Here is a 16,542-nt window from a genome sequence, read left to right on the forward strand (position 1 = left end):
CATCATGGCTGAACAAACACGTCAATGTCTTTCCACAGCTCATCCACAACAACCTGTCACACAACGGGATAAAGATATTTAAGCAATCGAACAACTTTGGGAGGGAAATGTGTTTAGAGACAGTGGGTTTCTGCACGTAATTTGCAGGTTTTGCGGGTGAGCATCTGATTCTGGTCTGAACATGATTCCTTAAAAACTCACAACCAAGAAGGTAAGGAATTTCCTTTGGTCAGTAGCACGGACGAGAACTCCAGACGACAGAAATTGGCGATGAATCAGCACAACAATCAATGATTCAGCTGAAAACTGAACTAAACACCAATTCTGATGCGGTTCAAACTCACAAACTTTGAATAGCAAAGTTACCAAATTTGTAGAAAACTAACACACTTTTCATTGCACCACAGAGCTGCACTCGCCACAATTTCACTGCACCCAAAGTTGCGGTTGTCGTGTAGAAAATGTCAACAATCACCAGGAGATGCGGAGAGTTTTTCAAGGAGTATATCTTTTATTTGCAAACAAAAACAGTGACATTCAGAAAACAAATTCTTGAATCCCCCGAAACTTAAGTTTCTTTATAGAGTCATAGAGTCATTGAGATATGCAGCATGGAAACAGAACCTGTTGTCCAATTTCCCATGCCGACCAGATATCCCAACCCAATCTAGTCCCACCTGCTAGCAACTGGCCCATATTCCTCCAAACCCTTCCTATTCACAAGCCTCTTAAATGTTACAACTGTACCAGTCTCCACCACATCATCTGGCAACTCATTCCATTCACGTACCACACTCTGTGTGAAAAAGTTGCCCCTTAGGTCTCTTTTTTATCTTTCCCCTCTCAAACTAAACCTATGCCCTCTAGTTCTGAATTCCCCGACCCAGGTAAAGGACTTTGTCTATTTATGATATCCATGCTCCTCATAATTTTGTAAACCTCTATAAGGTCACCCCTCAGCCTTCGACGCTCCAGTGAAAACAGCCCCTGCCTGTTCAGCCTCTTCCTATAGCTCAAATCCTCAAACCCTGGAAACATTCTTGTAAATCTTTCTGAACCCTTCCAAGTTTCATAACCTCTTTCCGATAGGAAGGAGACCAGAATTGCACGCAATATTCAAATAGTGGCCTAACCAATGTCCTGTACAGCCGTAACATGGCCTCCCAACTCCTGTACTCAACACTCTGACCAAAAAAGGAAAGCATGCCAAACGCCTTCTTCACTATCTTATCTACATGCGACTCCACTTTCAAGGAGCTATGAACCTGCACTCCCAGGTCTCTTTGTTCAGCCACACTGCCTCGGACCTTTCAATTCAGTATATAAGTCCTGCTAAGATTTGCTTTCCCAAAGTGCAGCACGTCGCATGTATCTGAATTAAACTCCATCACTTTATGCCTTGTAATTAATCATGTTTTGTTAGCTTTTCAGAATGCCCAACTGTGTTTGTTAGAATTACCTCACTCCAGCTATACAATAAACCAATGGTTTTAGTTCCCATTGTCGTTCTACTTCTGCCACTATGGTTTTTCATAATTCTACTTAATATTATTCTACTGTCACTATTAGGTATTCTACTGCCACCTGTGCTACAATGACCTTCCATCCCAGACTAACCTGTCATGATTAGATATTTAGCTACCCCATCTATCACAATGTTTTCCTGTCTCAAGCTTACTCTACTAACTACTGATTAGATATTTAGTGTCATATCTTTCCGTCTACAAGCGTCTCAAGCAGGCTGACTGCAATATCAATTATTTATTTAAAATCATGCCCGAAGTATGTATTATCAAGACTTGTCCCAAACTGCCATGATGATATTGAGTAGGCAAGGGTGACTTTACTAATTGGTTTTATCTCCCTCTGCCATTGTAACCTTTCAGCCCAGTCTGACTCTGCTAATTGGTGTATGAGCATTCTACTATTGTTATCCTATCCTTACACACTGGCCCCATCCTCCCCCAGGGACCTTTTGACGAATGTAGCATTCTGCAGACCCCCTTGTAACAGATCGCCAGTAGTTTCCATGTCTTTACCCTTCCCATGCTTTCATGCTCTGTATTTTCTGTACAGTGTTCTGTTCTTTCATCAGACATCTGTTTAACTTCACCCCACTTTCCAATACATGGTCCGTATCTATGTGTGCTCTAGCTTCTCAAGTATTCGGCTAAATACTCCTGACACATAGCTTTACCACACATTCAAACAGTGAATTCCAAATAAACAACACACTCAGAGTGAAAACGTTCTTCCTATATCTCCACTGAACATCGTCTCACTTGCGTTTGACGGAGATCACTAGTTGTTAACTCTTCCCATAAGACGTTTATTCCTATCACACACACCGATCCCTTTAATGTGCACCTTAATCACTTCCTCACTCAGCCTTCTCCGTTCTCAGATAACGAGACTGAGCTGATCTCTTCTATCTTCAACATGCCGATAGTGTCGTGCTGGAAAAGAACAGCAGGTCAGGCAGCATCCGAGGAGCGGGAGAATCGACATTCTGGCATAAATCTTTCATCAGGAATAAGTCTTGTGGGTGGGGGCTGGGAGATAAATGGGAGGTGTTTGGAGTCGGTTGCAAGGTAGCTGGGAAAGCGAATGGTGGATCGAGGCAGGGGAGGAGGTGATATATCAGAGGGGGAGAGATGTATGGGTCCGAAGGGTGGTGTTGAGTTTGATGCTTCCGACTGTAATAATGTAGGGGGAGGGGAAATGAGGAAGCCGTTGAAATCCACATTTATCCCGTGTGGTTGCAGGGTCCCAAGGCAGAATATGAGGCGTTCATCTTCCAGGCGTCAGATGGTAACGGTTTGGTGGTGGCTTATGCCCGAAACGTCGATTGTCCTGCTCTGCACTTCACATGACAGGAGAGATGTGAAAAGCAAAGACTAAAAATACGACAAAGACTTATAGATACAAAGTTAATGGAATTAGACACAGTGCAGACAGAACCCATTTGGTCAGTTGAGTCTGCACTATGCCGTGGAAGAGATTCACACTGCCCACTGTATCTTTCTAAATCCGCATTTATGATCCACCGATTAAAAGAGAAATTGTTCCAAAAACTCAGCGAGTCAGGCAGCATCAGGAGAGAGGAATCAGAGTTAACGTTGCGAATTTAAAACAGTTCCGAGGAAGGCTCTGTTGACCCGAAATGGTCATTCTGTTTCCCCTGAGCTGCAATTCTGACTTTTGTCTCTGATTTACAACACTTACAGTCCATTTAGATTTTTTTTGCCATTGACCTGAATTGCACACCTTTGCATTGTGGGAAGGTATCGGAGCAGCCAGAGGAAACTCACATGGGAGAGAGGGAGGAGTGTTCAAATTCCACGCAGTCAGTCACACAAGTCTGGAATCGAATGCGGGTTCCTGGTGCAGAAAGGCACAGTTCCACCTACTGAGCCCTCCCAATATGCAAGCAGACGTCCTGGAAGCGAATTGAACCGGTGATCACGCAGCGACAGGCGGTGGTAATATCCAGGAATTTTATGCAAAAAGAAGCCTATTTGGTATTACTGGAAATTAACATTCGCTTAACTATCCTCACACTTTTTTAAATCACTTGGCCTTTAGCCTCGTCTATCTTGGCATCACAAAATTCACATCTGAATATTTCTGAAAGTTATGAGGATTTCTGACTCTCCAACCTTTACATGTACTGAGTTCCAGATTTCAACCAACCGCTGTTTCAAAACATTTGTCTGTGCATTCACTCAAATCTTTCCTCTTCTATCCTTAAATGTATGCCACCCTGCCTTTCCCCCGTGATCGATCTCACCATCAAAGAGAAACGTTTATTTCAGTCTACACCATCCATATTCTTGATTATTTTGTACATCTCAATCATGTCTCCTCTCAATTTCTTCTGCTACAAGAAAAAAAACCCTCCAGACTATCCAATTTATCTTCATAATTGAAACTCTTCTACCCAGACAATATTCTGGTAAATCTGTCCTGCATCATTTCCTGTGCTATCATATCCGTGGGTGTCATGCGAATTGCTAAACTGCACACAATAGACTAGATAGAGCCAAATGAGCAAGTGAAATACATGATGTAGAATTCCACAGGAAGAGGTACTTTCAAATAAATTTTCTTTTCCTCACTGCTACCAATTGTCCTTTTTCCTGAGCCTGATGTTCCAATAATCTATGTTCCATGTTGTAAAAGCTGCGACATGAGAAATGATCTCACAACCACGGTATCGAAATGGAATGATTGGTTTGAAAGTGAGGACGTGGTTCTTCTATGATGGTACAGAGGCGCATGAAATGCCAAAGCTGGGAGTGTTCCTGGTCAAAGGCGGGGCGGAAGGGCATATTTGTCTCCGTTCATTAGATCATTAAGATACAATAGCAGATTAACCCGCACTACAGATTGGCTCAGCTAAAGCGTGGTGGAGCCTTAAGCGAGAGGTCGATTAATTGAAAGCATTCTCTGAAATTTTCCTTAACAATGCGCCGTTTTGTTACTTTGACAGTAAGAGCTGTTTTTGATCACATCGTCTCCACATCAGTCTCTTGCTTCCAGTAAACACTCCAATCCAGCGTACATCACTTGCATTCCGACACAGCCGCATGTCATATTCTCATTCCCTCTGTGATAATTGGAATTGACAATGTCCTTCTCTGAGATGTAGCAATGTAGCATGAAGTTGATGGTGTAGTGAACACAGAAGAACAGAGAACACAGAAAATTTACAGGCCAAGAACAGACCCTTTGGACATCGAAGCCTGAGCTGATCCACTGTCTAAATCTATCACCCAATTCCAAACAAACTGTATCCTTCTGCATCCTTCTGCACTACTCACGCATCTGTCCAGACGCACCTGAAATGAATCTTCCATGCTTGCCTCTACTACCTCTGCTGGCAACACTATCCAAATACCTACCACCCTCTGTGAAAAATACTTCTAACGTCGACCTCCCTTAATCTTTTCACCTCTCACCTTGAACGCGTGACATCTCATTATTGAATCCCTCACCTTGGGAAAAATGCTTATCTCTGTCCACCCTAGCTATACCCTTCATGATTTTGTAGATGTCAATCAGGTCCCCTTCAGTCTAGTTTTCTTAAATGAAAACAAACATTATCTAACCATCGTCTCTTCAGAGCTAGCATCTTCCATACCAGGCAACATTCTCATAAACCTTCTCTGCACTCTTTCATAAAGGTGCACATCGTTTTGGTAATTCGGCGACCAGAACAGTACACAGCATTCTAAATGCGGTTGAACCAAAATCTTGCACAATTTTAGCATGACCTGCCAGCTCTTATACTCAATGCCCCCCGTCCGGTGAAGGCAAGCATGCCATATGGCTTCTTGTCCACTCGATCCACCTGTGCAGCTTCATTCAGGGTACAAAGGACATGAACTCCCAGATCGTTCTGCTCATCAACTTTACACAAGGGTCTTCCATTTACAGTATATTTTGCTCGAGAATTAGACATCCCAAAATGCATTACCTAACATTTGCCTGGATTCAACTCCATCTGCCATTTCTCCACTCAACTCTCCTATCTATCTATATTCTCCTTCATTCTTTGACAGTCCCCTATGCTTTCTGCTTCTCCACCAATCTTCCTGTCATCTGCAAATGTAATGGCGATATTTGGGCCAGCAACCCTTGGAGAATGGAGCATGGCAGCTGGTAGTAATTAGATTTGATGAATAAAATCTGGAATATAAAGCCGCTCAGAGGAAGAGTGACAAAACGTTTTAATTTGCTGAAAACCCATTCATTCATATCCCTTCAAAAGGGAAATCTGCCGTCCTTAGCGAGACCTGCCAAAATATGACTCCAGCCGCACAATAGTACGGTTCACCCATAAATTCCCTCCGACTCAGGTCAAGGAGAGTTAAGGATGAACAACAAGTGCTGTTCAGATTATGATGGTCACACTCCGTGGGAGAATGAGGAAGGATTAAAGAGATACATGGATGATGGGGATAATTGGGAGTCGTCTCAGCGTGGACTCAAATGCAACTGCTTATCCAAACTAAACAGACACAAGGCTACCCACACCGCAATGAAGGCATATCCATGCGGGCGGGTTCTGCAGGAAGGGATTCAATTGCCCGCTGAAGTGTAAACTCACTTGCTCAGTCACAAAGTGGACAGGTCATTCACCACTCCCATATGTGATAAGGAATCAATCTGGCGATCAACCTGCAGAGTCACCATCAGGTTTACAAATGACAGCAAGGGTCTGTTTCTGCTGTTCTTGCAGGTGTTCACCCATCCAAAATGAACCATGTTTGGATGCCTGTTTCCAGTGGAGTGCCACTGTTTCCTGATGTAGATCAATAATTCAAACTTAGTTGTAGGAGTCATGGTTTAGAAGTTTACAGAAGATATAACAATTGGTAGTGTAGTTGACGATGATGAATAATTTCAGGGGCCGCAGGGATATAACAATCAGGTAGAAATGAAATATTTGTGAATGTAATTGAATTCAGACCAATAAGTGGTAATGAATTTGGGGAGTTGAAACAGTAACAGTGAGGATTCTGAGTGGTGTACAGGAACAAAGAGATCTTGGAGTGAACATTTACAGATCTCTGAAGATTGTTAGACAGGGAGATCAGTTGTTCGAGAGGGTTTTTGGATATTTTCTATTGTTGACTACAGGTTGAGGATAATACTCGATCTTTAGCAAGCGCCACTTTAGGAAACAACCAAAGTAGTGAGCACAAGTCTGGTCAATGTAATAATCAACATTTTTAAAAATTGTATGATAAAAGATGGAGGGCTGAAGTATAACTCTTTGCCCATCAAGACCGCTTCATCACTCAATGAATTTACCACTGATTCCTCTCCAAGTCATATTGCATGTGTCTTGGAGGGTAATTTGCAAATGGTGACGTTTCAGTGCATCTTCAACCTTGTATCATAGTCAGTAAAGTTTTTGAACATTGAAGGTTCTGTCAACAAAACCTGGATGATATATTCCAGGTTTCTAGGTGGTGCACTCTATTGTAATTGTGCCTTAGCAATTAAGGGAATAAATATTCAGGTATTGAAGAATGTACAGTTTAGTGACTGCATTGTCGTGGAAGGTGTCCAGTTCCTTCAGTACTATTAAAGCTGCACCCCCCTAGGCAAATGGAGAGAGTTCTGTTAAAATCCAATTTGTGCGTTGCGGACAACGTAGGCTTCACGGAGACGAGAATTGAGTTACTAATCAAACAAAGTCGACGGACGGACACGTTACTGTAGTCAACTTCTTTATATGGGCGGTCAGGTTCTATCTCTCCTAAATACTAGCTCCCAGGACGATTACACAGAGGATTTCAGTTACAATGAAGCCATTGAATGTCAATCTAATATGATTACTTCTCATTTGTCAGAGTTATCATTGCTGCATTTGGTCCTTCTGTGGATCAATCCGATTTCAATCACTTTCTGATTTCAAGTTCCAATTCCCAGCTGCGCCTGAACTTTCAACCCGTTTCCTCGCCGAAATTTCTCCACCTGTCTTATAACTTCGTAAGGACGCTGTAAGAGCCAGCAGAGATTTACAAACATGTTGCTAACTCTGTATAAAATGGAGTTTCGTGGAATGATTGGTTAGGCTGGGATTATTCTCCTTGACACAAAGGAGGTGGAAGAGGGCTTTATATTCACATAATAACAATTATAAACGTTCAATATTCACTGGATCTTGACAGGGTAGATACAGGCAGGTGGCTTGCCCTATGCTGTGAGGAGAGCACCAATCGACATGAACACAGAATTAGGCATTGCCTATTTATTTCAGAAATGATGATTAATTTCTTTGCTCAGGGGCCAGAAAGTCTGTGGCATTTTTGTAGAACCCATGGTTGAGGTTGAGTTGTTGGATATTTTCAAACTCTGCCGGATAGTTAATCAGAAAGATGATGGAGCTTTGTCGAGGTAAGTGAGCAGAATCGAGTTGAAGATTATCAGATCAACCATGAGTTCATTGAATCTTGGGGCAGACTCGATGGGCTGAGGGGCATACTTCCACTTTATTGAACATTTGGTCTTATGCCTTATTTTATGCATAAGTTCAGAATTGTGAGGGGATGGGCTGAAGTGATAGGAAACGTTTATGAAATAGATCAGACAGATCAGGAACAAGGCTCATAAACACAGGAAGAAGAAATGTGCTGTGCCCTGGGTGCAACAAATTACACTGGGCACAGCACAGGTGGCTGTGTCCAGAAGCTGTGATTGCTGAAGAAAGTTGGTGGACTTTATACAGTTGGCAAGTCAGTGATCACGCTGGATGATGGATCGTTGTATGATTCACACACAGCAGAAATTTGTGGAAAAATGAAAGGTTCGTTTCATTGGAGAAGATTTCTGCGGTTCCGATTCCGAGTGACTGTTTGAAATACTGATCAGATCATTGTGTGAAGCGATTGGTTAAAATACTCATGAACAACCTCACTGGATAAACTTGTGCTCCCGATCTCTTGTTATCTGTTTCTCTTTCTTTCGATGTAACTTCACAGAAAGACAAGATGGAATGTGGGGCAGAAAGAAAAATGCGTTCTTTCTTATTACAACAATTTAATGTACAATTGAATAGAATGATTGCTCTCGCTCTTCATTTCGACTTTAATGTGGTATCGACTGCTGGTGAATCTCCCGTGCAGTGAACGGCAAGAAGAAGATTCTCAATCCAGTGTATACCAGAGTGTGAGATGCAAAGAAAAACTGCTGGAGCGTTTTGTGAAGTTAACAACCAGAGTGTGACTCGAATCTGTGAATGTGGAGCACAACAGGATAATAATCCACCACCGTAATCGCTCGGTCTCCTCAGCACATTTTGTCAAGCGGTGACATGTGACCTCATCAAGGTTACATGCAGTGAACGTCTTGGATGACAAATTTTCAGAGCGGAACCGAATGTGTTTCTGCTTTCACCAGAATTATAAAGACAGCAAATTCCAATATATAGCCATGCTGGTCAGAATGCATAGCTGTCATTGATACATTCTGAGTCAGAACTATGTCAGAATCAAACAGAGAACAAGACTTTTACGTCATATTCTCATCTTCACTTGACTCATAATTTCTTCAGTCACTTTCTCTCTCACGTGAAAAAGCAGCCATGGAGAGGGAAATAAAGGCGATGTTGTGGCTCAACGGCCTGTCTCATATGGCTGAACCTGAATTGGATTAAACCGCAAGAAACGCTGTTTGTTCGTTTCATTTTAATTTTGCTGCAACCTGACAATGTTCATTGTAATATCGCAAGTGAAGTAGATTTATCTCATTGGAACGATTAATGTTGTATTCAAATTTGCTCCGACATTATTTCAGCTTAAGGAAAATACTTCTTAGAAAAGTAGAGGGTTAAAGGGCAGTTTTGTTTCTCGTTACTTTGGCAGATTTCACTGAGTATTAAATGGACCAAACATCATGGTGATTGTCCTCACATCTTTAACGCATGTGATTAAAGCACGAAGTCGATCTCCAAGCAACTGGTCACTTCCTATTCATTATGTAATATCTTCCCAATGCAATAAAAAACAATCCGCTCAGTTCCATTTACAATGCTTTAAGTGGAATATTGTGCCAAAGCTTTCAAAATTTAGAGTTTTGGAACCGAATCTTGTTCAGCTGTACATCTTCACGAAATTTCTTTACATTTAAAGTCAACCCATTTAGACATTGCTTCCCCGCAACTTATGACCGACTACACCCCACCCCTATCCTTTACCTCGCCACACGCTGTCGCTCTCCTTGTGAAATTTATTCCTTGTATGTCACCAAATGTGCCTTTTCAATATTTTGAAAAACAGATTCTCGGAGTGACAGCGATTCTGTTCTCATCATTTCTTTGTCCTTCAAAGGTTTTATTCAAAGGCTTTGAATGCCTGACATCTAGAAGTTTACTTACTTGAAAGAGGGAATTTTCCACCCATTTACTCTGTACAAACATGTCATAACCAGAAAAAAAACCCAATTAAGTCTTCCTTGGTTCAGGGATAACTGTTCTCAATTTTCCAAGAAGACAAGTGAATAAAATATCATCCTCAGTACACCGCGCCAGCATCGTCTCTAATCGCTTTACACCCCAGTAAATACCGTCATTATCCTCTCCGATAGAATCACAGAATCCTACAGTGTAGAAAGAGCATTTCAGTCAATCGAGCCGGTGTCGACTCTCTGAAGGTCATCTCACTCAGACCAAGCTCCCCTCCCTATTCCCGTATACCTCACCTGAGGAAGAGTGAACGCTCCCCCTTATGATTTCAAATAAACCTTTTGGACTATAACCTGTCGTCCTGTGACTTCTGACATTGTCCCCGCGTTACCCATGGCTAATTCACGTAACTTACTAAATTCACTCCCTGAACACGAGAGGGCAATTCAACTTTGCCAATCAACCTAACTCTCCGACCGAACAGCAGTGCGAATTACTGACACAATGTTCCATCATAGTGAGCAATTCCTGTATCATTTTTTAATGGCTTTATACCCTGGTAACTCAGCTTCATCCAAGCAAATCAACCCAAATTCAATGTATCGAAACGCTACTCTGTCCATTACAATTTCATTCGTGCTGAGGGAAATGTTTCTGCAATTATATTTGAATGTTTTTACGCTGTTTCTTCCTCACCGTCCTGCTTCCAGTAAACACTTCAATCCAGTATAAGTCTGTCAAATGCTTTTCATTCCAACACAGATACAATGGACAGTTTGCTGAAGTCACGTGTTTGCACCCTCATGGCACGCTGCCTCCCTGAGAGCTGTAGCCCCTCCCCACACTGATTCAGGCAGCACTGTCCTTCCGGTGACATGCATTATCGAGAATGGAAGGAAAGGTATGAATGCCCGAACTTGGGAATGGAGTGAAAGTTTTTAAAAAAATGCACTGTCCCCAGCGAAGAATTGAGCCCGGTGACAGGCGGGGACATTAAACATTATAAAACCGAGGACAGGAGTGTCAAAGGAGGCCCTTCAGCCAATTGTGGCCACACTTGTCAAAAACAACTGCCTAATGAACTAAATCGCATTTCTCAATGTTTATCCCACAGCCTTATCTGTCTTGGCATCACAAGTTCACATCTGAATAATTATTCAGGTTATGAGGGTTTTTGCCGCTCTGAACAATGCAGGCAATGTATTCTAAATTCTAACCACCCATTGGCTGATAAAGTTTTTTGCACATTTTCTCAAAACTTTTTGCCTTTCTCCTTAAGTCTCTGGCCCCTGCTGATCGATCCCTCCATCAATGGGAAACTCGTTCAGTCAAATCTGTCCATACCCTAACTCATTCATGACTTATCTACATCTCCTTTGCAATGCGACAAACAGTCCACTCTGTCCTGCCTTTCTTCACAACTGAAACTCTTCATCCCAAACATCATGCTGGTAAATATCTCTTGCAATGTTCTCAGTATGATCACATCCCTGCGATAATGTGACTTGCAAAACTTCATACAACACTCTTGCTTGAGCCTAATGAGCATTTGTTTTAAAATTTCTGGATTAGCATGAGGGCGATTCTGGTTAAGCAGAATTTATTACCCATTCCGAATTTCTTAGATGGCTGTTGAGACTCAACCATATTGCTATGAATCTGAAGTCACATGCAGGCCAGACCAAGTAAGGATAGTAGATTCCATCCTGAAATGACATCAGTAAACCTGATATATATTTTTCAACAATTGTCAATGGATCTATAGTAGTCATTGGATACTTCATCGCAGATATTTGCGGCATCCAAATTTTACAATTTCGCATGGAGGGACTCAAGCCCGAGTACCCAGACTATTATCTGGGTCTCTGGATTGTCAGTCCTATGAAATTATCACAAGACCAAAGCAGAAAGCCATAAAAGCTGATCTTTTCCAATAAAATGTCTTTTCACCAAAACTGCCCTGGATATTTTCCATTAGCCTGACGCTCCAATTGTCTCTGGCCTATGTCAGTAAAAGCTGCTACATGGGGATTGATTTCACAACCGCGGTACCCAAATGGATCGATTTGTTTGAAGGTCCCGATGGTGGTATTGGGGCACGTTCGCCCAGCAACAGTGACCGCAGCAACAGCACAGACAGAACAGTATGAATGTGAAATAGAGTGATAGATTGTGCATTGCCCCAGAGAAACGGAGGGAGGGACGGAAAGGCGGTTTAATGATCGTGGGAAGGAGAGAAATCTCCGACAACGGGTGTGTTTGAATCCTGATATATGAAACGCAGAGATGTGAGAGAGCGGAATTTGAAGGTAAAACAATTCATTTCTTAGCATGTGTCACAAAACGGACAACGGAGAGAACACTTAGTGTCGTGATTTGCTTTCAAATCGAGGTTGCTGTGGTCACAATGCAAAATACCGACAACCACGATCACAGTAACCACAGAACAGGATGCTTGCAAGCAGCAATAAGTATACTAGCAGAGGGAATGTCGGAAAAACAGCAAATGTACAATATCAGTACTCAGCGAACAGTGACAGACATGTGGGAACTGAGAATGAGCTGAATCTTTAAGTTCGATGTCCTCAGAGGCTGTGGAGATCCCTTGAAAGAGAATGTTGAAAAATGAGATTGATCGATTTCGACAAAACATCAACGACTGGGGACACAGTACAGGGTATTGTTGAAATGTATGCTTCAATAGCATTGTAGCTTAACATCGGCACAGCCGCCCAGATCCAACCGGAAATGGGGATGGGAATGAGTGCGCAGAGTTACTCACTGGCTCCAGTGATGCAGTAGGTGAGCGTGCTGTCATTCTATGATGTATCGAGGCGCACAAAATTCCTCGGATGAATGTGGTCCTGCTCAAGGGAATGGTTGTCCCTGTTTATACTATCATAGCGATTGCCGGTGCATCTTTCTAAGACCGCTGAATGCCATAAGTGGAGCGTGTTGAGCCCTTAACTTTGCAGTGGTGGGTTTAAAAGATGATTTTGCTATTTGGATCTGTGTTTCCGACACTGGCGGTGACAGCTACATTTGCTCGCATCAGCTCAGTATCAGTTTCTTCCACACAGTCAAGATTTCAATCTGGAGAAGGTGGTGTTGGGGTGATATGTTAAACTGGTCATCCTTGGGGATTGCACACGGAAACGGTGATGTTTAAGTTCGACGAATAAAACCTGAAATGTAAGCCTGACCTCAGGAACAGAGATCATGACTTTGATTTCCTGCAATCTCAATCATTCATGTCCCTTATGCAGGGGATTCTACCATCTTCACCCAGTCCTGCCTCCGGGAGACTCCAGGACCAGAAAAAAAAACTGACCCTTAGTCCAAGACTCCCCACTGTGTGGGAAGCAGTCTAGTCAGCCCTTCCAGTCCACACATCCATCCGAAGCGCATCCCACCAGACCCTACGGTATTCCCTATCCCATAAGCCTACATTTTCCATTGTTGATCCCTGAAACTGGCACATCCTAGGTCAGAGGGAGAAATAAAAACACAAACACACAGAGAATGTGCAGACTGCCCACAGACAGAGACCCGAGGCTGGGATCGCACCCGGGTTTGTGGTGCAGCTAGACAGCAATGAACGAGGGGCGAATAAAAAAAGTTGCCCTGACCAGTCATACTCACACCCTGTTGGTGAATGAGAAAAAATGAAAACACATTCACAACATGGAAAACGGGATTCGTATCTGTGTGGACACAATTTGAAAGGATCGTTCACTCTGGGTAGAAAAAAAGGACACTGTTATCACAGAGAAAGCAGGGCAATGTAGGAACTGCTGGAAGGGATTCATTAAACGACAGAAGGTGGAAGACCGTTCACCAGTCCCGTGTGTGGGAAGGCGTCACTGAGCAAAACAACCTCCGGACACTCCAGCAGGATTACATATCCCATCAGGTATTTGATTATGCTGTCAATGTTGTTGTTAATCCCAACCAGCTATTTGTTCCAGAGCGTCAATCATAGAGTCATACAGCATGAAAACAGGCCTGTCAGTCCAACCAATCCATGCTGAACATACTGCCAAACTAATATAGTCCCATCTGCCTCCTACTGTACCCGTTAAATGGTTATAATGCCCTTGTAGTTTTGTTACTGTGTTGTTAATCCAAAAAAATAGGTAATATTTTGGGGACAAAGGGTTCAGGTCTTGGAATGACAGATACTGGAGTTTGAATTCAATACGCACCTGGAATTGAAGAGTCTCGTGATGACCTGAATCAGTTGTGTGGTAAGTCCCATCTGATTCACTGATGCCAGTTCGGGAAGCAACCTGTCATATTCATCTGTTCTGTCCCACTGGAGACTCCAGATGGATAATATTGCGGTTGACTCTTAACTGTCCTCTGGGAAATAACTGATGTACTAGGCATGAATAAATTTATTTTATAAATCACACTTTCCCATTCATGTTTGGAATCAATTGTCCATTAAACGTTGCAAACGTACCCTCATCCATCACTTGCTCAGCAAGTTAATTGCACACGTATAATACCTTCCTTACAAAATGCCTCACATGACCTTTTCAAAAAAACTCTCTCTCTTTTCATCTTAAACATATGCCCTCTCGTCTTGAAATCCCCATCCTGGGAAAAGGCAGCTATCGTTAACTTTAACTTGCCTCTCAATAATTCATAAACTTCTGTCAGGTCACGGTTCAAACCCCTAACCTAGAGTGAAATCAGTCTCCACTAGGAGAAAGTGAGACCTGCAGATGAGAGATCAGAGTCCAGAGTCATGTGCTGGGAAATCACAGCAGGTCAGGCAGCATTTGAGGAGCAGGAGAATCGATGTTTCGGGCAAGAGCCTGATGAACGACACTGGCACGAAAAAAATATTCTCCTGCTCCTCGGATGCTGCATTACCTGTTATGGTTTTCCAGCACCCCGATCTCGAATCTGAAAATAGTCTGGCAACATGCGTGTATACCTTTTCTGAACCTACTCCAGCTGAATAATATCATTCCTACAGATGGGCGTCCAGAATTGGACATAATGTTTCAGAAGAGGCCTCATCAATTTCCTGCAAAGATTCAACATAACGTCCCAACTACTATACACAAAGGACTGAGCAATGAAGGGAAGTATGTTAAATGCCTTTGAAACATCTTGTCTGTAGGTGATGCAAACTACAAGGAATTATGCACCTGCACCCCTAGCTTCCGTGTTCTCCAACATTACGCAAAGCCCTACTCTTGTTGTTGTACCAAAATGCAATACCTTCCATTTATCCAGATTGAACTCCATGTTACATTTTTCAGGCCAACGCCTCATTGGATTAAGATCCTTTTGAAACTTAGATAATCTTTCTCACTGTCTACAATTCTGGTGTCGCATGCAAACCTACGAAGCATGCCTGCAGTTAGTTCCACTGGTTTCTCAAATAGATCAATGATTCATATTTACTTGTAGTGGCCGTGAGTTAGCAGTGTGCAAATCATACAACAGTAAGTCATGCAATTAACCATGAGGAAGAAAGCCGCAGACTTCAGGGAGATATCAAACAATTGGAAATGAAAATGGTGAAAGCAATTCAATCCAGGAAAGTGGGTGATAGTGAAGCAAGTTCAAACTTCAAACCAGCCGCCCATGCTCCAGTTGTAGCACTCAGCTGTCTCAGCAAGATGCACTGTTGGTTGCTATAAACGGGAAAAAAATACCCATCTGCCCCGTCTTTGACCAGGAGCACTCCCAACCTCGGAATTGCGTGCGCTTCTAAACCGTCATTGAAATACTGTGCATTCACCGGTTGTGTCACTGGAGCCCTCAAGTATCTGTGCGACCTCATTCCCATCCCGACTTCCAGTTGGATCTTCGTGACTGCGTCACTCAGTTCCTCTGATTCTGGGCCTGGGAATTGGGACTCTGTGGCAGCAGTGGTTACTGCTTTGTGGGGGGAAACTGATGAAATAGCCGATGTTAAACTGTATTACTCTTGAAGCATACATTTCAACAACACCTGCACAATCCCCGGAATTTTTGATGTTTTGGAGAAATCTATTTAGCTCAGCATTCAGCATATTAATCCCAACCAGCTATTTGTTCCATAGCGTCAATCATAGAGTCATGTCACCACAGCCATTGGGGGAACCGATATTAAACGGTCAGCCCATTCTGAGTTCCCACATATCTGCCACTGTTCGCTTAACACTGATATCGTGCATTTGGTTCGCTGCCTAACATTTCCTATGATACTGTACTTATTGCGTACAGTCGGTGTGCTTGTCTGTGAAATGCCGTGATCGTATAGTGGTTAGTACTCTGCGTTGTGGCCGCAGTAACCTCGGTTCGAATCCGAGTCACGGCAGTGATTACTCTATCTGCCCCAGTTTGTGTGAAACACAAAGGAATCAGTTGTTTTAACATGGGAATTTTCTCCAAGGTGATGATCTTTTGCCTTCAAATTCTGCTCGCTCACATCTCTGTGTTTCACATGTCAGAATTCAAATCCACCCGTTCTCAGAGATTTCTCTCCCTCCTTCGATCACTGACTGAACTTTCCGTCCCGCACCCCCATTTCATTAATTTAGAGATGCCGGTGTTGGACTATGGTGGAAAAAGTTAAAAATCACACAACACCAGGTTAGAGTCTACCAAATTTAACTGAGCAC

The 16,542-nt window shown here is 42.7% G+C and overlaps 1 non-coding gene across 1 annotated transcript; it reads left to right on the forward strand.

Annotated features, from left to right (window-relative positions):
* The first annotated feature begins 16,166 nt into the window (after window positions 1–16,166).
* trnah-gug (transfer RNA histidin (anticodon GUG)) lies at window positions 16,167–16,238 on the forward strand. Its single transcript has one exon. It is a non-coding gene; the product is annotated as a tRNA-His (tRNA).
* The last annotated feature ends 304 nt before the right edge of the window (window positions 16,239–16,542 follow it).

This window comes from Chiloscyllium plagiosum, unplaced genomic scaffold (genome assembly GCF_037043375.1).
Source record: "Chiloscyllium plagiosum isolate Xiang-an unplaced genomic scaffold, Cpla_swu_hap1 HiC_scaffold_13, whole genome shotgun sequence".
Taxonomy (NCBI): Eukaryota; Metazoa; Chordata; class Chondrichthyes; order Orectolobiformes; family Hemiscylliidae; genus Chiloscyllium; species Chiloscyllium plagiosum.